Genomic DNA, 21,117 nt, shown 5'->3' on the forward strand with positions numbered 1-21,117 from the left:
ATGAGGTTGCTTTGGCAAGTAAGGTAAAAGTAAATCCGAAGGGTTTCTACCGCTATATTAATAGCAAAAGGATAACGAGGGATAAAATTGGTCCATTAGAGAGTCAGAGTGGCCAACTATCTGCAGAGCCAAAAGAGATGGGGGAGATATTGAACAGTTTCTTTTCTTCGGTATTCACCAAGGAGAAGGATATTGAATTATGTGAGGTAAGGGAAACAAGTAGAGTAGCTATGGAAACTATGAGGATCAAAGAAGAGGAAGTACTGACACTTTTGAGAAATATAAAAGTGGATAAGTCTCCAGGTCCGGACAGGATATTCCCTAGGACATTGAGGGAAGTTAGTGTAGAAATAGCAGGGGCTATGGCAGAAATATTTCAAATGTCATTAGAAACGGGAATAGTGCCGGAGGATTGGCGTACTGCGCATGTTGTTCCATTGTTTAAAAAGGGGTCTAAGAGTAAACCTAGCAATTATAGACCTGTTAGTTTGACGTCAGTGGTGGGCAAATTAATGGAAAGAATACTTAGAGATAATATATATAAGCATCTGGATAAACAGGGACTGATTAGGAACAGTCAACATGGATTTGTGCCTGGAAGGTCATGTTTAACTAATCTTCTTGAATTTTTTGAAGATGTTACTCGGGAAATTGATGAGGGTAAAGCAGTGGATGTTGTGTATATGGACTTCAGTAAGGCCTTTGACAAGGTTCCTCATGGAAGGTTGGTTAAGAAGGTTCAATGGTTGGGTATTAATGGTGGAGTAGCAAGATGGATTCAACAGTGGCTGAATGGGAGATGCCAGAGAGTAATGGTGGATGGTTGTTTGTCAGGTTGGAGGCCAGTGACGAGTGGGGTGCCACAGGGATCTGTGTTGGGTCCACTGTTGTTTGTCATGTACATCAATGATCTGGACGATGGTGTGGTAAATTGGATTAGTAAGTATGCAGATGATACTAAGATAGGTGGGGTTGCGGGTAATGAAGTAGAGTTTCAAAGTCTACAGAGAGATTTATGCCAGTTGGAAGAGTGGGCTGAAAGATGGCAGATGGAGTTTAATGCTGATAAGTGTGAGGTGCTACATCTTGGCAGGACAAATCAAAATAGGACGTACATGGTAAATGGTAGGGAATTGAAGAATGTAGGTGAACAGAGGGATCTGGGAATAACTGTGCACAGTTCCATGAAAGTGGAATCTCATGTAGATAGGGTGGTAAAGAAAGCTTTTGGTGTGCTGGCCTTTATAAATCAGAGCATTGAGTATAGAAGTTGGGATGTAATGTTAAAATTGTACAAGGCATTGGTGAGGCCAATTCTGGAGTATGGTGTACAATTTTGGTCGCCTAATTATAGGAAGGATGTCAACAAAATAGAGAGAGTACAGAGGAGATTTACTAGAATGTTGCCTGGGTTTCAGCAACTAAGTTACAGAGAAAGGTTGAACAAGTTAGGGCTTTATTCTTTGGAGCGCAGAAGGTTAAGGGGGGACTTGATAGAGGTTTTTAAAATGATGAGAGGGATAGACAGAGTTGACGTGGAAAAGCTTTTCCCACTGAGAGTAGGGAAGATTCAAACAAGGGGACATGACTTGAGAATTAAGGGACTGAAGTTTAGGGGTAACATGAGGGGGAACTTCTTTACTCAGAGAGTGGTAGCTGTGTGGAATGAGCTTCCAGTGAAGGTGGTGGAGGCAGGTTCGTTTTTATCATTTAAAAATAAATTGGATAGTTATATGGATGGGAAAGGAATGGAGGGTTATGGTCTGAGCGCAGGTATATGGGACTAGGGGAGATTATGTGTTCGGCACGGACTAGAGGGGTCGAGATGGCCTGTTTCCGTGCTGTAATTGTTATATGGTTATATACCCTATTGAAGACATAATTTATATACCTCTTTCTAGTCACACTTAGCCTCCTTCAGTCCAGTGAAATAAAAACTCCAAACTATCCAATCTCTGTTTATCAATATTAATTAGTGCCCTATACTGTATTTGACTTCCTAAAAAGGTATTGTCTCCCAATAAAATTCAATCTGTGGATGTCCATCCCAGCTTTCCATCTGATCCGTAAGCAGTTCCCAGGTTACATAAAGCTTCCATTCCTGACAACTGTCTGTAAACCGATTTTTCCGTGACTCACAAATGAACAATTTCAATGAGGTTCAATCAACACAAGCACTTATTTGTTGTCTTCCCCTATGTAGTTACCATGGTACAGAATCAGAATGTTTCACATCCCATTGGCCACTTTTAATAGCCTAAATATACCAGTGGGTATTGTTTGACAAAGTATTATACGTGTCAATAAAGAGCGTGTCTTGTCCGGTCCAAAATAAATTTCTTAATGATCTTCCACTGTGAACCAGTAGCCAGCATGCTTCACAAACAATGGTTTCCATTTGATTACAGCGAACTTAAGTACAGAAATTAAATATGATAACAATTTTAATAGAGAGGTTGCTGTAGAAGGATATAGTCAGACAAAAGAAAAGATATTGATTCTGATTATACACAATGCTGCAACATAAAGGTGCTATTTACTAATCCTATATATAAACATAGTACGATGATGTTTTTTAATTACATCACTTTAAAATGTGATACATTTACATAAAAGTTTCACTTCAAAGTAAAAGACCAAGCAGTCAGGCAAATGATTTAAAATAGACCAATAATAGTTCCCTCCATCTTAACTATGAGGAATAATGTGCAGATTTTTAACATTCTGCTTAATGTTTAAGCAGATCTTTGTTCTGCTGATCTTTGTTCAGAACCTGTTGTTGAAATAAATGGTCATGTATCCAAGAAATCTGGTTGAAAACCATTTTGTTCCTCCCTTTTGGAATGCCAGTCTCTGCTCATGAAACGAATGACTGTGTGACCATATATTATAGGTAATGTGGAGACATTGCACAGTTCCAGCAGTATTACCAGGGCACCCTCCATTGCGTCAAGAATAAAGCTATAGAGATAGTAACTCAACTCATCACAACATGGGAATGATATTCAAACTTTTTGGTAAGTATGGTTTGTTAAAATATATTTAGAAAATATACAATTAAGCTATTGTAAGCAAAGAGTTATAATGATTTGGAATAATAACATGAAATGCTGGAAAACATAGCAGGTTAGACAGCATCTGTGTGGGGGTTGTCAAGATTGACGTCTCAAGCCAATATGTCACCCATTCCTTATCTCCAGAGATGCTACCTGTCCCTCAGAGTTATTCCAGCATTTTGTGTCTATCTTTGGTGTAAACCTGTATCTCCAGTTCCTACCTATAGATTTCTAAAACCACTGATCTTTGTGATCCCTTTTACTGGCATCAATATTGTTTATCAAGACGGTTTCAAGTAAAACTAGTAAGATCATAGTTCAAATTATATGGATTATGAGTCAAGGCCTCTAGATACAGTTCAGTTACATAACCATGATGCTTTATGTTAAGAATCCACGACAAATTATGCCTGGATAACTCTCCACAAGCCTTCAGTTTTGAAGGGCATGTGGTGCCACCTGGTGGGCAAGCCACTTACTGATTGAACCTTCGTCACCAGAACTGGAACAATCACGTGACAGGGAGATGACAGTTGCAGATGACAATTGACAGTTGGAGATGAGAAGCTCAGCTCGAGCCCACGAGTCAACAGACGTGTGGTGCTTCTCTCAATGGCAACAAGCATCTACAGTAACTGTTCTAACTAAGCGCGATCATTTTCAGGTGTTAAAGAATGCCTAGGCTATCTCGTGCATTACTTGATCAAACACTGGTGGGTGGACAGGAGAACAAATCCATCTTCTGCATCCATAACTACCCACTCACAAAAATACCCATTGGGAACATATTGGAATCTTGATCTAGGTTAGGATCAGTGTTATTATTGAAGCAGTTGTCCCGCTATTTTTATGGAGAAATTACAATAGGCGAAACAATATTTGTCCTGATCCGTTGTGCAAGACTCATTTCCACATGCGTCTAACCTATGATTATAGTGATTATCAGTGACAAAGCAGTAAGGAATGTGAGATTCAAAAATCACAAATGCTCTTGAGACAAATTCAGACAAAGAAGTGTTTTTATTAATTTCATATTCTGCAGAATAGGTGCCTCTCCACTGATGTCCCCTAGAGGCACACCGAGGATCGGGATGTCTTCTATCTTTATACATTTCTTTTCATTATTATCACATTCTCATCTCTCCCCATTGAGCTTCTTCCAATCATAACATAAAGCCCAGATTCCCACGAGAACGTCGTGGAACGCCCACCCAACGTCAAAGGCACCTCCCCTATCATGCATCGCATGTGCATTTAAATTAGGCATCTTGTCATAGTGGGTGTGAGTACATTTTCATGGAATCTCATCAAGCAAGGGCATTACAGAGTAGTCCATGCCCCTTCCCCCAGTTATCGTTATGTTCTTGTCTGACTGTGGTTATCTTCTGACTCTCATCCTTGAAATGTCACCATCTGTACTTGCTGCTATTATCTAGAATTTCTCTCTGTTCTTTATATTGTTACTTTCTATTCTACCAGCAGTCTGGCTTCTGCTGACACCCTATTTCTTTCTAAGTTATATTTCTATCCCTAGTCTAAATCAACCATGTCTGTTAACTCTTTCCTCACAATCCATCCTTTTCTTTTTGCTACGCACCCTTGATTTATACTACCTCCTCCTTTTCTAATGCTAGCAGAAGATTCTTCACCTCCCTATCCTCCTCTCATTGGTCATACTGTGTTCTGAAGGCCATTATGGTGGCAGCACTGTTCTTCATCAGGGCTGTTTCTATCAATCGCTGAGCCAATCCCCGTACGCAGGGAATGATACAACATCCGAACAAACACAATAACCCTGCCATGACTATTACTGATGTTAGGGCTGATGTAAAGATGTGCTTCCATTTCCCAAACCAGGAGTCTAGAAACCCGGTCCAGGAGGTGTCTACTCCAGAGTTCTCAGCCAATTCGATAGACAGAGAGGTGAGACCTGCTAGGGCTCTTGATACTGACCCATCCGGAGCAGTGTTGTTGGGGATGTATGTGCAACATTGTTCGCCAAACATTACACACACCCCTCCCTTCTCAACCAGTAGCATGTCCAAGGCCATGCGATTTTGCCAGGCCATTTGGCTGGTAGCTGTCAGTTGTTCCGCTAATCCTTCAACTGCATCTCGAGTGTAATTTATAAAGCGTTGTTGATTGTAGTATAAGTAGTTGATCCAGTCCACATTTTTATTAATTGTGGACCACCAGAAGAGTATGGACTCAAAGCCTGCAGCTATCTGATTTCTGGCTTTAAATTCATCGGGTACCCCTCTTGGCACCCCTATCGCATCTATATAGATGTGTGTGTCGAATGATCCTCTCACCTTTCTCTTTTGTCGTCGGCTTCCTTTATCGAGTTCTACAGCATGTTCTACTGCTATGGTGAAGGGCATCATCAGTTGTATGAGGGTACAGGTTCCCATCCATGACCCTGGTAACCGGGGCCACGGGGTATTCTCCCCTCACCACCACCAGACATCGGCTCTACTGACTATCTGCTTTTTCAGCCAGGAGCTATTGAACAGCGGCCCCTGTTCCTCAGCCGTTATATTATACGTCTTATTGCAGTTGAGCACCTCCCCCATGTCCTGTCCCTCTGGGTTATTTCTTGTATAGCACTCAAACCCCTCCTCCCCAAAAGGAATGGTAAATGGAGGAGGTCAAGGGTCTTCCCTTCGGCCCTTTGTATTGTTGTTGCTGGCCGGAAATAGGTAATGATAACTCTGGCATATCACATTCTTTGGTAAGAGGGGATTCGTGAATAGCTGTAGTATACATGTCATAGCCCTAGGTGTTCTATCCCAATTCAGGGGAAATGGTACTGGGACCAGCTGAGGCCTAGCTCCAGCGCAGGCGCAACAATTGGTTCGTTGCATACTTCTGGCTGTGTACATCATCCAGGCAAGCCAGGTGTTGGCTCCCTTTTCCCCCTGTTGGTATTCCTTTCTTATATAACTGCCTTAATCCTGTTTCTCCTGCTACTATCATTATCTTCAGATCCTTAGACTCATCTTCTTTGGTGACATTGCTGACTACTGGTGGTGCTGGTGTTGCCCCGGGATCCCTATTCTGACTGTCATCTATCTTGAACAACTCTCCCCTATCCTCGTATATTACCATCTTCCCATCTCACTTTACTTCTATCTCAAACTTCAGACATGCATCTTTCCCTGTTTTATCTGCACATATCCAATACCTACCACTTTCCTGTATTTGGACACTCTGTATGCTCACATATACGCGTCCTGGCAATTTCTCGTTCGGGTTTTGATATACTCTCCACCTATCAGTTTGATAGGTGGTCCGATGCCACCCATATTTTGATGAAGCAAACACCGCGTGCCAATCTTTACAGGGATGGGTGCATACATACATTCTATAGCCGCACCACCATTTTCCTTTACATACATTAAATGGGATGGTGGTGGACCTTCTATTCTGTGGTATTGTGATTTTTATGCATGTTACATTACTTACAAGTTGGGTAACCACCCAACACACGACCCACCAACACGAAATCTTCATTTTTCCTGCGGGTTTTTGGTAAATGTTAGTCAATAGTTCCTCTCCTTTGCGCACAGTCCACGGGCTGATATCGTCTGGTGGGGCCTCCACAGGACCCTTAACTCGACTTGCGTGTGTCCACCCTTTCTCTTTTGTTCGTACTGCTGTCTCCGTGATTAGTAACACCAGGTAGGGTCCAGTCCACTTAGGTTGCAGCTTTTCTTCTTTCCACGTTTTTATTAATACCCAGTCTCCAGCCTTGACTGAGTGAATCGGAAAGTCCAGTGGTGGGCCAGCAATCCTTTAATTTTTAGTTCTGCAAGAGATTGGGACACTGCCAGTAAATAGTTCCTCAGGAACACATCGTTCCCTTGTATTGTTGGGACTCCTTCTATCTTCCCTAAGTATGGGAGCCCGAATAATATTTCATATGGTGATATCCCTATGTCTTTTCGAGGTGCTGTTCGGATTCTCAACAGGGCTATCGGGAGGCACTTAGTCCAGGGGAGTCCCGTTTCCTCTATCAACTTGGTGATTTGGGTCTTTATTTTAATATATTTTTTTATTAAAGGTAATCAATTACAATGCTTCAAACAACTTTATATCAAATTAATTCAATTTGCATTAAGTAAAACACTAGTAATACTTATCTACTATTTTTTTAGAAATAATGATAGAGAAAGAATAGAACAGTTATAAATCATTAAGAGAGTGATTAAATAATAATTTGATTATATATAAGAAAGAAAAGAGAAACGAAAAAAAAAAAAAAAAAAAATTTGAGTAACCACAATATGTATTATTAATAACACTACTACAAGTGATAGTATCAATAAAGACATATATGTTAATTCCAATATAAAAATGAATTATTCTCACCAAATCCCGCAGGGTGCACGCCGAGCTGTGTTGCCAAGAACAGCTACTTCTCTAAATACTGTATATATGGAGACCATATCTGTTCAAAAGAATTATACTTGTCCAATAGGACAAATCTAATTCTTTCCAGATGTAACGTCTCCATCATCTCTGTTGCCCACATTTTGGTTGTGGGGGATAATGTTCCCTTCCAAAATTTCAATATGATTTTTTTCCCAATTATCAAACAGTAATCAAAGAAATTTCTTTGATTTACTGTAAGTGATAGATGTAAATCCGGAATTCCAAATATTATTAGCTTTGGGTTAGGGTCCAATTTAACTTTGATGACTTCAGAAATAACTTTAAAAATTTCTGTCCAGTAATAATTCAATTTAGGACATGTAACGAAACTATGTATTAAATTTGCCTCTGCTTTCTTGCACTTATCACAAATAGCGGAGAGATTCGGAAAAATACTATTTAATTTAGTTTTCGAATAATGTAACCTATATAATACTTTAAATTGTATCAGTATATGTCTGGCGTTTAATGAACACCGGTGTATTCGTTGTAGACTTTCTTCCCAGTTTTCTTTTGTTATAGCCAATCCCATTTCATTTTCCCATGCTTGACGATATATTTCCGTTATTGGATTCTCCTTATCCAAAATGATGTTATATATATAGGCTATTAATTTTTCTGTATTTGGATGTAAATTAAACAGTTCGTCTAACAATCCTGCTTCTTTATTTTTATAATCTTGTGTATTGGATTTAATATAATCTCTAATTTGTAAATACCTAAACAAATGTTGTGGAGACAATCCATAAATATCTTGTAACTCCTGGAATAAAAGAAATTTTCCTTTTCTATAAAGGTGTTCTATCCTTGTAATTCCTAAATCATCCCATTGTTTAAACCCCCCATCTAATATAGCAGGTTTAAACGATGGATTATTCATAATTGGTAATCTAAATGAGAGATTATCCAAATGTAGAGTCTTAACTATTTGTTTCCAAATACGTCTATTATTATATATTATTAGGTTGTCTTTATAATATTTTTTTTGTACTTCCGTTGGTGCAAAAATTATCGAACCTACATTGAAAGGTAGACAGTCTTCCTTTTCTATATTTAACCATGTCGGTTCATGATCCATATTTACCCACCAGAAATTCATATTCTTAATCTGAACAGCCCAGAAATAATATAAAAAGTTTGGAAGTGCTAATCCTCCATTTATCTTAGCTTTGCATAGATGTTTTTTATTTATTCTGTGATTTTTATAATCCCAAATAAAACTATTGACAATATTATCAATTTTTTTAAAAAAAGTTTTCGGAAGAAAAAAAGGAATAGCCTGAAACAAATATAACAACTGCGGTAGAAATACCATCTTTATGGCACTTATTCTACCAATCATGGATATAGGAAGTGTTTTCCAATATAAAATATTTTTTCTAAGTTTATCTAATAGTTGAGGATAGTTGGATCTTATTAATGAGTTATGAGTTTTAGTTACATTAATCCCTAAATATTTAAGTTTGTCTGTAACTACTTTTAATGGGTATTGTTGTAATGTATTTAGATTTATTCCTGTTATTGGCATAATCTCGCTTTTATCCCAATTAATCCTATACCCAGAAAATGCACCAAACTTAGTTATAATGTTTAGCAGGTTGGGAATACTAATTTCCGGTTTTGTAATATAAATCAAAACATCATCTGCATATAAAGAAATTTTATTAATTGTTGTATCAGTATTATAGCCATATATTTCAGGTTCAGATCTAATTTTTTCCGCCAATGGTTCTATCACCAATGCGAACAATAAGGGTGATAACGGACATCCCTGTCTGCATCCCCTAGAGAGTTTGAATTTGGCTGATAAAATTTGGTTAGTCAAAATTCTTGCCATAGGATTCGAGTATAAAATTCTTACCCATTTACAAAATCTATCCCCCAATTGAAACTTTTCCATTATATTAAATAAATACATCCATTCCACCTGATCAAACGCTTTTTCTGCATCTAGTGATATAACCGCTAGTTCCGTATCTCGTATTCTTTTTGAATATATAATATTAAACAAACGTCTGAGATTATGGGATGAGTAACGTTTTGGGATAAAACCTGTTTGATCATAATGTATTAATTTAGAGATCACTAAACTTAATCTCCTAGATAAGACCTTAGTTAATATTTTTTGGTCTGTATTTAAAAGGGCAATCGCTCTATATGATCCAGGATCTTCTAAATCCTTATCTACTTTAGGGATGAGTGTAATTGTGGATTCATTTAAAGATTCTGGTAATTTTCCTTGGTCATATGCATATCTATACATTATTTGTAATCTTGGGGAAATCAGATCTTGAAATTTTTTATAAAATTCTGCACTCAGGCCATCTGGGCCCGCTGCTTTTCCGTTCTTTAGCGAACTAATTGATTCTATAATGTCTTTTACTGTTATTTCAGCATTTAACAATTCTCTACCTTCCTGATCTAAGCTATTGATTTGACATTCTTGTAAAAATATTTCCATACTATCTGTTTGTCCTGTTAGTTTTGACGAATAAAGATTTTTATAATATTGTAAAAATCTATCATTAATATCTTTTGGAGTAATTAATATATTTCCATACTCAGATCTAATTCCGTGTATCATCTTCTCATCTTCTAATTTTCTAAGCTGTCGTGCTAGTAATTTTTGTGGCTTATCTCCAAATTCAAAATACACTTGCTTAGTTTGTTGAAAAAGTTTAATCACTTGATTAGAATATATTTTATTTAATCTATATTTTACTGATGCAATTTTATTACTTAACTCTTTGGAAGGCTGTTTTATATTTTCATTATCTAGACGTTTTATCTCATTTTCTAAATTTTGTTCTATTTTTCGATTTTCTTTATTGAGATGTGCTTGTGCGGATATTATTGCGCCACGCATGAATGCCTTAAATGTGTCCCAAAATAGTGATGGAGAAGTTTCAGGATTATCATTAGTTTCAAAAAATAATTTAATCTGATCCATCACATATTTACAACAGTCATTGTCCTTTAATATCTGAGGGTTAAATCTCCAGGTAGTAGTTTTATTAGATATATCTTTTAATTTTATCTTAAATGTTAATGGCGCATGATCCGAGATGATAATATTATGATATTTTGCATCATACGTAAAAGGAAGTAATTTAGAATCTATTAAAAAATAATCTATCCTCGAATAGGTTCCATGTACGGGCGAGAAAAAAGAATATTCTCGTCCGGATGGATTATCTAACCTCCAGATGTCTTTAATATTAGATGTATTGATAAAAGCATTTATGAATTTACTTGATTTCGAGGCAGCTTTCCTTTTTGCAGATGATCTATCTAGATAGTTATCTAAAGTACAATTTAAATCACCTCCAATTATTAAATTGTGTTGAGTGGATATAGGAATATTATTAAATATTTTCTTAAAAAATAATGGATTATCAAAATTAGGGGCATATATATTCATTAAAATTACCTTTTTTGAATATAATTCCCCTGTAATTATTACATATCTGCCTTCTTTATCCTCTATAATAGAACTTTGTATGAAAGGTATACCTTTGCGAATAATTATTGCAACTCCTCTAGATTTATGAATAAATGTAGAATGATACACCTTAGAAATCCATTTAGCTGTTAATCTATGTTGAGCATCTTTTTTAAGATGAGTCTCTTGAAGGAAAATGACATCTGTCTTCAATCTGTTCAACTGAGCTAACACCTTTCCCCTTTTAATTGGTTCATTAATTCCTTTTACATTCCAACTGCAGAAGGTTACTCCATCACCCCCAGTCTTCACCTTTATATCATGCATTTTACTATTAGGGCGGCTTTTTTTGGAGTAGCCTTCTTGACTCCCCCAGCTCCCCGTTGCACCCGGACATCAATCCAATGAGAATTTCTATCCACCTTAATCCGCATCTATGTCTTCTTAAACTAAATACACAATATCCTTCACATCTACATTCAAATAATATATAATATAAGATCAATAAAAAACAAAAACAATAAGAAATATCAATAATAAAAAAAAAGTAAAGGGTGTTAATAGGGTGCTCAGAAAAAAAAGAAACTACACTTGTATAGTGTGTAGTATGTGAAGGTGAAAGCCACACTAACGTGGCCATTAATCTAAAGACTTCCGTTATTTTAATTTAAAAAAAAAGATGTTAATTATACCAGCTCCTATCTCAAATGCTATATATATTGGGGTGGGGTACTAACTTTATATACTTAGTACTTAGTAATTATTTCTATTATTCATATTACTATTTGCTAATTACTAATATCAATTATATTTAATACTATAATATGTAATACTATTATCATGGAATAATTAAATATTTTCTAATAATTAATACAGAACTACTACTAAATGCCCATTCTTCCACTTCCTTCTAAGTGAGTATTTCATAACCACAGGTCGATGATAAAAGTTCAGTCCTCTCCTTCTCCCTCGGGTTCTTCCTCCGCATCTTCTCTCTCTTCATCTTCTGGCTTCTGCTGTATGCCTCGGGCGAATTTCAATGCTTCAGTATGCTTAACGAAACGATATTCCTTGTCATCATAAGTTACTCTCAGTATTGCTGGGTACATCAAGCCATATCTCAGATTCTTAGTATTCTGTAAATTCCTCAGGATACCTTTTGTTTCTTTAAATAGTGCTCTTTTCTTGGCCACTTCTGCTGGGAAGTCTCTAAAAATACTGATGTTGTCTCCCTCGTATTTCAGGTTTCTCTTTTTTATTATTATCTTCATCATTTCTTCGAAGACATGGTCAAAGGCCACTTTTACAATCATTTGTCTGGGCGATGAACCTATCCCAGGGGCCCGTCTTAGAGCCCTATGTGCACGGCTCAACAGGGGTTCATGGTCCAAATTCAGAATATCCATTAAAAGTTTTGCAACAAATTTTCGAGGATCTTGACTCCCCTCACGACCTTCGCTCAGACCAACTATACGCAAATTTTTACGGCGTTGGCGTCCCTCCAGATCAATACATTTCTCGTTTGTTTTACGTAATAATTCTAAGAGGCGTTTGTTCTCGGCACGGAGTTTTTCGGTCTCCTTAGTATTCACTTCAGCAATTTTAGTTAGCTCTTTAATTGCTTCGCCTTGTTGGTCTAGCGAAATTATAGTAGGATCTATCTTGTCATCCAGCTTTCTTTCCATCCCAGCAGCTATATCCTTTACATCCTCAAATTGAGTTTGTAACTCGGCATTAGCCTTTTCCTTCCACTCATCCATCATACTTTTTACCGTCGTTATAACTTGTTTTATTAAGTCTTCTTTATCTTCTTTATTTTTCTCATGAGACACCAGCATATCCGCTTTTAAACTTTTTATCTCCTCCATATACTCCTTCCTCTGCTTCTTTATCTCCTCCATATACTCCTTCCTCTGCTTCTTTATCTCACCTAGAATGGTAGTCTTAAGTTCCTCCATTTCAGCTTTCCTCTGTGAGACATCTTCTTGAGAAGCAGCAGCTGCACTCGAGCTGAGGCCAGTTTCCTTTCTCGTAGATTTTTTTCCAGTGGTGGGGGTGGGGGAGCGCTGGGTCATAATTTCTTCTTAAAATCGCGCGCCTGATGACGTCACGCACCTTTTAAACGCTGCCGGAGCCGTTCGCAATCGATCTCCTGTGGTAAGTGCGTTTGTTTGACCCTTTTACCCCCGTTTTAAATTCATTTTTTTGCGGAGCTGTAATGGCGCGATTCCACTCACATCGTGGCGCCAACCGGAAGTCGATTTGGGTCTTTAAGGTGCCATTCATTCTTCCCACCTTCCTGAGCTCTGGGGATGCCATGGTGTATGCAATTTCCATTCTATTCCCAGTGCTTCACATATCATTTCATGTGTTTTGGAGGCAAAATGGGTCCCTCTATCTGTGTCTATTGTTTCCACAATCCCATATCTGGGTATAATTTGTTCTAATAATATCTTGGCTACCGCCTGTGAGGTGGCAGTTGCCGTGGGGAATGCCTCTACCCATCTGGTGAAATGGTCCACTACCACTAACAGGTACTTCCATGTTTGTACCCGGGGCAGCTCGGTAAAATCTATCTGTATTCTTTGGAAGGGCCTAACTGCTAATGGTTGTCCTCCTCCTGGGACTGCTCTCATGATTTTCTTATTAATTCGCTGACATATTACACAGCCCCTTATGACTTGTTTGGCCATGGTAAATATCCCACAGCAAGCGTAGGTTCTGAGGAGGGTGTCACAGAGGGCTTGTGTTCCCCAATGGCTTTGTCCATGTAATCTCCCTAATAACTCCCTCATTATTTCTTTGTTCAATAGCTGTTTTCCATTTGGTGTCCACCATTTCCCATTTGAAGTACGCTGAGCCCCCATTTCTTTCATGTTTTCCTGTTCTTTCTCACTAAAGATAGGTATCTTTTCCTCTGGTTCCCTTAAAGGTATTAGTGACTTCATTTCTACCATCTGTTCTGTGGCTGCTCTTTTTGCAACCCCATCCACTGCCCTATTTCCTCTGGCCTCCAGGGTGTTACCCTTCTGATGCCCTGCCACATATGCTATGGCTATTCGTTCTGGTTTTTGCAAGGCTTCCAGTGTCTGTCCTACCAATTGCTCATGCGCTAATTCTTTACCTCGAGTTGTTATCATTCCTCGCTCTCTCCAGATCTTCCCAAAGGTGTGTACAACTCCAAAAGCGTATTTTGAATCGTTATATACTGTCCCTTCCTTCCCCTCCAATAATTCTAAAGCTCTCATTAATGCATATAATTCACAAGATTGAGCTGACCAACTACCAGGCAGCCTGCCACTTTCAATTTCCTCCATAGTTTCCCCGTTCACTATACCGTACCCACTATGTCTTTTTCCATCTATGCACCTGGAGGATCCATCTATCCACAGTCGACAGTATCCTATCAATCCCAGGAATTTTCGGGTCTCTTTCTTATTCTTTGGTATTGGTACTCCCGTGATCCCAGCTATCCTTTCAGGGTTGATTCGTCTCTTTCCTCCACTTATCAGATGTCCCAGATATTTTACCTCTTGTTTCACAAATTGAAGCTTGTTACGAGACACTCTTAACCCCTTCCTTCCCAAGAAGTTTAACAGGCTTATTGTGGCGTCCCTTACTTCCTCTTCTGTCTCTCCTGACAAAAGGAGGTAATCCACATACTGTAATAGTTGCGTTTCCCCGTGTCCTGGGAAATCCTCCAATACCTGCTCTAAAATTTGGCCGAATAAATTTGGTGATTCTGTAAAACCTTGAGGGAGCACTGCCCACCGGAATTGTTGCTTTCGCCTGGTTTTTAGGTTTTCCCACTCAAAGGCGAATAAGTCTCTACTCTCTTTTGCCAGCGGACAGCTCCAGAAGGCATCCTTTAAATCTACCACACTAAACCATTTGTGGCTTGGGGGTATCCGTCCCATGATGGTGTAAGGGTTAGGCACTACCGGGTGTCGGGCTTGGACCACCTTGTTCAGTTCCCTCAAGTCCTGTATGAGTCTAAACGTCCTGTCGGTCTTTCTGACTGGTAGGATCGGAGTATTGTAGGGGGACATACATGGTTCCAATAACCCGTCCTCTAATAAATTCTCAATGATTGGTTGTAAGCCTTTTCGTCCCTCGGTTGAAATGGGGTACTGTCTTACTCGTACTGTGTCTGTGTCTCTCTCTCGCTCTCTGTCTCTCTCTCTCTCTCTCTGTCTGTGTTTCTCAACTTGTATGTCTACCATAAAACAACATAAAAGCTGGTCATGTTTCATCAATTAACTTATTTCCAGTTAACTTTACTGACGAGAAATCTAAAAGAACATCAAGAAACGATTTTTACAACTTCTCTTTTTCAGGTTACCAGGATACAAAGAGTTAATTTTTGCAGCTTGTTCGCAACCCCCCCACGGCCCAAACACAGTGGGAATTCCCACCTCCGCCATGTGCTCAATTTTACAACTTGCTCATTTCAACCATTTGTTCCAAACCGGTTTTCAAACAAATCACTTCGTTTCATTCTTACTTCAAATAGATTATTCAATTTATATTTTCTCCCTGCCTGCACTGTTGTCCCCGGCCTTTGCCGTCTTCTATCACATCCCCCTTTCGCGGCCTCTGCCGTCTTCTTATCTGCTACTTTCGGGTTAACTCCCTTATCATCCTGTCTCAGGAACTTTCCTGTCTCTATCTGTTCCTTATTTGCTGTTTTTCTACTGCCTGCAACATAATCATTGCCTTCCCCTTCTGTTTTATCTCATCTCTCCGCACGTACACTTTTTGGACCTCTGTAAGCAACTGAGGTAGTGGTTTCTCATTCCAGTCATCCATCTTTTCTAATTTCTTCCTTACATCAGGCCAGGATTTGGTCACGAAATTGGCCCTAAGCAATTGTTGTCCTGCCCCTGAGTCCGGGTCTATTCCAGAATACTGTTGCATGTTCTTCCTGAGTCTCTGAAGGAACACTGTCGGGGCCTCATCTTTCTGCTGTCCATTCTCAAATGCTCGTTCGAAATTCTGTCCTTTGGGTACTGCCTCTCTTATCCCTTTTATAATTATATCCCGCAGGTCCTTCATATTCCTTCGTCCTGCTTCTGTTCCCTTGTCCCAATCTGGCTCTTGTACTGGGAATTTATCTGCTGCCGCTGCATTCTGCTGCCCTGGAGGGTTCTCCTGTTCCCACTTTTTCATTGCTGCTGCCCTAATCATTTGTCTCTCCTCTGGTGTGAAGAGATTCCCCATAATGGCCATCAACTCCTCCCATGTATAAGTGTTTGGCCCAAGGAATTGATCTAACTGCTCTGCCAGACCTAAAGGATCCCCTAGGAGGCTTTTCATTTCTCTCTTGAAATTCCTCACTTCAGTACTAGACATTAACAAACCCCATTCCCCCTTGGGGTCCTCCCATGGGTACCTCTCTTAGAGGTCTAATTTTTACCGATCTTTTTACTCTGTCTGACCTTCTGACTCCCTCTCCTGGTGACAGGGGATTTAATTCATCTACCCCGACCGCCTCCTGTCTCTTTATTCCCTTTTCTTTCTCACTCCTGGGGTCCGGTAGGTCACTGTTGGTGTCATCACTGTCAGTAACATCATCATTAAATTCTTGTTTTACCCTGACCTTTCTCTTTACCACCAGAGTGGACCCGGGTGTCACCTCTTCCACTCCCGTCGCTACGAGTGGGGGCAGGGGTTGAATTGACGGCGCTACTTCGGGTAATTGATGTACATAGGGAGGAGCTAGGTTCTCCAGTAAATTCCATGAGGGTGCAGAGGAATTTAACTGTTCAACCTCTTCTTTTAATTTCAACAAATTACATCCTGTTTCCCATACAAATCATACATGGTTTCTTCTATCATTGGATTGGGTTTATTTTTCACATATACATTCAATGCCTGCTGTACCCAATCCTCACCTGACCCATCCTCTGGCCACCAGACCGAAGCTCCTTTTATCGGGTGTTTTGGCCATTCAATATAACAATACCTTATCATTGTTGTCTTCTCCAACCCCTGGGTATTTCCTGCCCCCCAGCGGTTCAGCATTTGCCCCAACGGACTATTGGGCAGAATGCGGGGATTTGGCCCACAGCCTTTTCCCCTCCCTTCTGGGTTTGCCTTGCAGCCCCCTGAATCCTTCAGGGCGTTAACCACAAGGTCTTATATTCTTAATACCGTGTTCATCGTACCGTGTTCATCATTCTCAATAGCCCAGGAAGTACTATAATAGTCAAAGTTTCTTACCGGGGTCTTTGCACAGAATCACTCGATTGATTTTTCGCGATCTCCAACTACTTCCACTTCTTTGCCGAGTCTCTGTTTGGTCCGGATACTACTGCTTAAACAGCTGACAGCAAGCAAGGAGTCTGAGACCGCTGAACTCAGCAGGGTGCACCTTCCCTTCGTCCGTCTACTCCCGTCAGCTGTCTAGAGTATTGGATCTCGGAAACGAGCCCCCAAGTTGTGAGATTCAAAAATCACAAATGCTCTTGAGACAAATTCAGACAAAGAAGTGTTTTTATTAATTTCATATTCTGCAGAATAGGTGCCTCTCCACTGATGTCCCCTAGAGGCACACCGAGGATCGGGATGTCTTCTATCTTTATACATTTCTTTTCATTATTATCACATTCTCATCTCTCACCATTGAGCTTCTTCCAATCATAACATAAAGCCCAGATTCCCACGAGAACGTTGTGGAACGCCCACCCAACGTCAAAGGCACCTCCCCTATCATGCATCGCATGTGCATTTAAATTAGGCATCTTGTCATAGTGGGTGTGAGTACATTTTCATGGAATCTCATCAAGCAAGGGCATTACAGAGTAGTCCATGCCCCTTCCCCCAGTTATCGTTATGTTCTTGTCTGACTGTGGTTATCTTCTGACTCTCATCCTTGAAATGTCACCATCTGTACTTGCTGCTATTATCTAGAATTTCTCTCTGTTCTTTATATTGTTACTTTCTATTCTACCAACAGTCTGGCTTCTGCTGACACCCTATTTCTTTCTAAGTTATATTTCTATCCCTAGTCTAAATCAACCATGTCTGTTAACTCTTTCCTCACAGGAATAAGTAGTCAGGTTTTGAGAGGTGTATGAGGAGCAAGGTGCAGGTCATCCTCAACAACTACGGGCACCCCCACCATGAAACTCTGGAGGGTCAGAGGAGCACACGGAACAACAACCGGCTCCTCTCCCTGTGCTGTAAAATCTAATGGCTGCAGCGTTTCAGGAGATCCTTCACCCCTGCAGCCATTAGATTTTATAATACTGACGGTTAAACTATATGGGGATGCTTTGCAGTTTTAATAGTTATTTATTGTTTTTTTTTAGTGTTTATTGCTTTTATGTATTGTCCGTATTTTATGTATTGTCTGCTATACGTTGTGTTGGCTCCTGGACATCTGAATTTCCCCGAGGGGATTAATAAAGTATTTATCTATCTATCAATCTATCTATCTTATGTCCCAATACTTCCAATGTGCAGTTCTCATCCTAGTATTTTTGAATCCTTTCATGATTTTAGCCTTCTGATCTTTTCTATTCTTTGTCAACCCTATCAACACCATGCTCCTTTGATTCTAGGCTTTTTTACATCCACCCTTTGCCCAACTACAGGCCTGGAGCCTTTAGATATCTGTCCTTATATTTCCTTTTTAAACCATGCACCCCACTACTCCCTCCCAAATCTCGTGCCCTCCCTCATGTCTACTCTTTCCTTTCAAGAACCTTTTCAATCCTAATTTATTGGGCACTTTCATTTACCCTGTTTGCTTCTTTGACCAATCAATCTATGAAAAGTCAGTACATTTTTGAAATTTTAATTGTAATATACAAATTAGTTGATTGTCTAATACTATTCTTTAATGAAAATGATAAAATAAGCTTTTTGACTTTTTTTTCCTCAGTGGGATTCTTTATATTTTTGCAACTACAATTGGGTAAGTCATAGTATTGTCATCAAATGCCAAAGCTACTTCTAGTCAGCATATCTCAGCAATCACTTTCATTAAAGTATTGTAAATTATTATTATTATTGTTATTATTAAACTTTCAGGTCCAGATAAAAGACGACATTACATAGAATACATTGCATATAAAAACACCATAAAATACATATAAAAGCTTAGTAAATTACTTATGAGCATCATAAATTATACACAAAAACACAATACATGGTTTAAAATCCAGAATAAAAAGAAAGATCAATGTCCTACTATGAGACAACTATACCAATGTCTCCACAACTGGGATTGCTAGCGTGTAGTGCTAAACCTTATGTTTGATAAGACCAAGCTAATTTCATTTTCTGAGTAATTAATCCTGCAAATAAATTAATACATATGATTTCTTAGGTTAGCTTATATGGTACTGACTCCTGCAGCCACAAACATTTTACTTGCACCACACCATCTAGGTTTCTTCAGCAGTATTCTCATTGCATCATTATACACTACTTTAAGTCTCTGTATACTTGTTTTTCTGTAGTTTGACCACAGATGTGCAGTATAGAGTGGTGTACAATATGCTCTAAACAGAGACACCTTCATTATATCTGTACACGCACCAAACCTGCGTAAGAGGATAGCCGATTGTACATACAGCATACGCCGTTGCCTATAAATATCCTCATCATCTGTCATTTGTTCTGTAATAAAATGTCCAAGATATTGTACCTTATTACAGATACTAAGATTATTGTCAGACAATTTAGGAAATCAGGAACATTTAGACATTTATCCTCTTTGGTTCTACAGATCATAACAGCACTTTTACCAGCATTATATTTGATATCATGTTCCACACCATACACAGAACATATAGTAAGGAGCTGCTGGAGACCAGCGCTAGCTGGACTAATGACCACAAGATCATATGCATACATATGGTTCACTAAAGTATTACTGATCATGCACCCAGTATTACAGGTTTACAGGCTATTAATCAACAATCTTAATAGAAATTGTGTTTCAAGTGTGTATTTATTTATTTTTTAATTAATGTTTTTAAACTACTTTAAAAATGTTCATTTCTACAACAAACCAGTGACATTTAGAAGGTTGCAATTATTTGTTGCTACGATTTTGGACTTTTAATAAAACATAACAAATTATTACATTTAGGCATGATTAAGTTTTACACTGAATACTTATCCTGAGATAAATAACATATTTTATCATAACATGTTTTATTTTGTATATTGCAGGCAGTACTTATATCATTGTTTGTTATTTCACAAACTGGGCACAACACAGAACTGGAATTGGTCGGTTTGTGGCTAAGGATATTAATCCTTTTTTGTGCACCCATTTGATTTATGCTTTTGCTGAAATAACTGAAGATTATAAAATTTATATCCGAGAGCCAAAGGAAGAAAATTCTTTAAAAGTATTTAACGGTCTCAAGTCTAGGTGAGTGGAGATGCGTTCCTCAGCAGTTTACTTATAACCGAAACAAATTCTTAATCTATAGTTCTTTCTCATGTTAAATGTTTTCATCCTTGAAAGCAGTTGGACTTTTGAGAAGCAGTTAGTGAAGCCTATGGAAACACAAGAGACGACAAATGCTGGAATCTTTATCAAAAAACAAACGACTGAAAGAATTCATTGGGTCAGGCAGCATCTGTGGAGGGAAATGGACAAACAACATTTCAGGTTGGCTGCCTGTCCCGCTGAGTTTGCCAGCTTTTAGTGTCTATCGAGCCTGCGCTTGGTCTCCCAATGTACAGGAGTTGACACCTGGAACAGCAGATGAGGTTGGAGGAGGTGTGTGAACCTCTGCCACTGGTGAAAAGACTGCCGGGATCCTTGGATGCAGTCAAGGGGGGAGGTAATGGGACAGGTGTTATATCTCATGTGGGGTTGCAGGGGAAAGTATCTGGGGAGGGGGTGGTTTGGGAGGGAAGGGATGATTTGACCAGGGGGTTGCGGAGGGAACGGCCTCTGCGGAAAGCAGAAAGAGGTAGAGATGAGAAGATGTGGCCAGTTGTGGGATCCCGTTGGAGGTTACAAAAATGTTGGAGGATTATAGGCTGATGGGGTGGAAGGTGAGGACAAGGCGGACTCTCCTAGTTACATAGTGGGGGAGTGGGAGCAAGAGCGGAGCTGCGGGAAATCGGGGGGGCCCTAGTAAGAGCCTCATCTATAATGGAAGAGGAAAACCCCCGTTTCCTAAAGAATGAGGACATCTCCAAAGACCTGATATG

The 21,117-nt window shown here is 39.2% G+C and overlaps 1 long non-coding RNA gene across 1 annotated transcript; it reads left to right on the forward strand.

Moving 5' to 3' along the window:
- Window positions 1-2,898: 2,898 nt before the first annotated feature.
- On the forward strand, window positions 2,899-20,303 carry LOC116987064. Its single transcript, XR_004415627.1, has 3 exons — window positions 2,899-3,017; window positions 18,821-18,853; window positions 20,119-20,303. It is a non-coding gene; the product is annotated as an uncharacterized LOC116987064 (long non-coding RNA).
- The last annotated feature ends 814 nt before the right edge of the window (window positions 20,304-21,117 follow it).

The sequence above is a fragment of the Amblyraja radiata genome, chromosome 24 (genome assembly GCF_010909765.2).
Source record: "Amblyraja radiata isolate CabotCenter1 chromosome 24, sAmbRad1.1.pri, whole genome shotgun sequence".
Classification (NCBI taxonomy): domain Eukaryota; kingdom Metazoa; phylum Chordata; class Chondrichthyes; order Rajiformes; family Rajidae; genus Amblyraja; species Amblyraja radiata.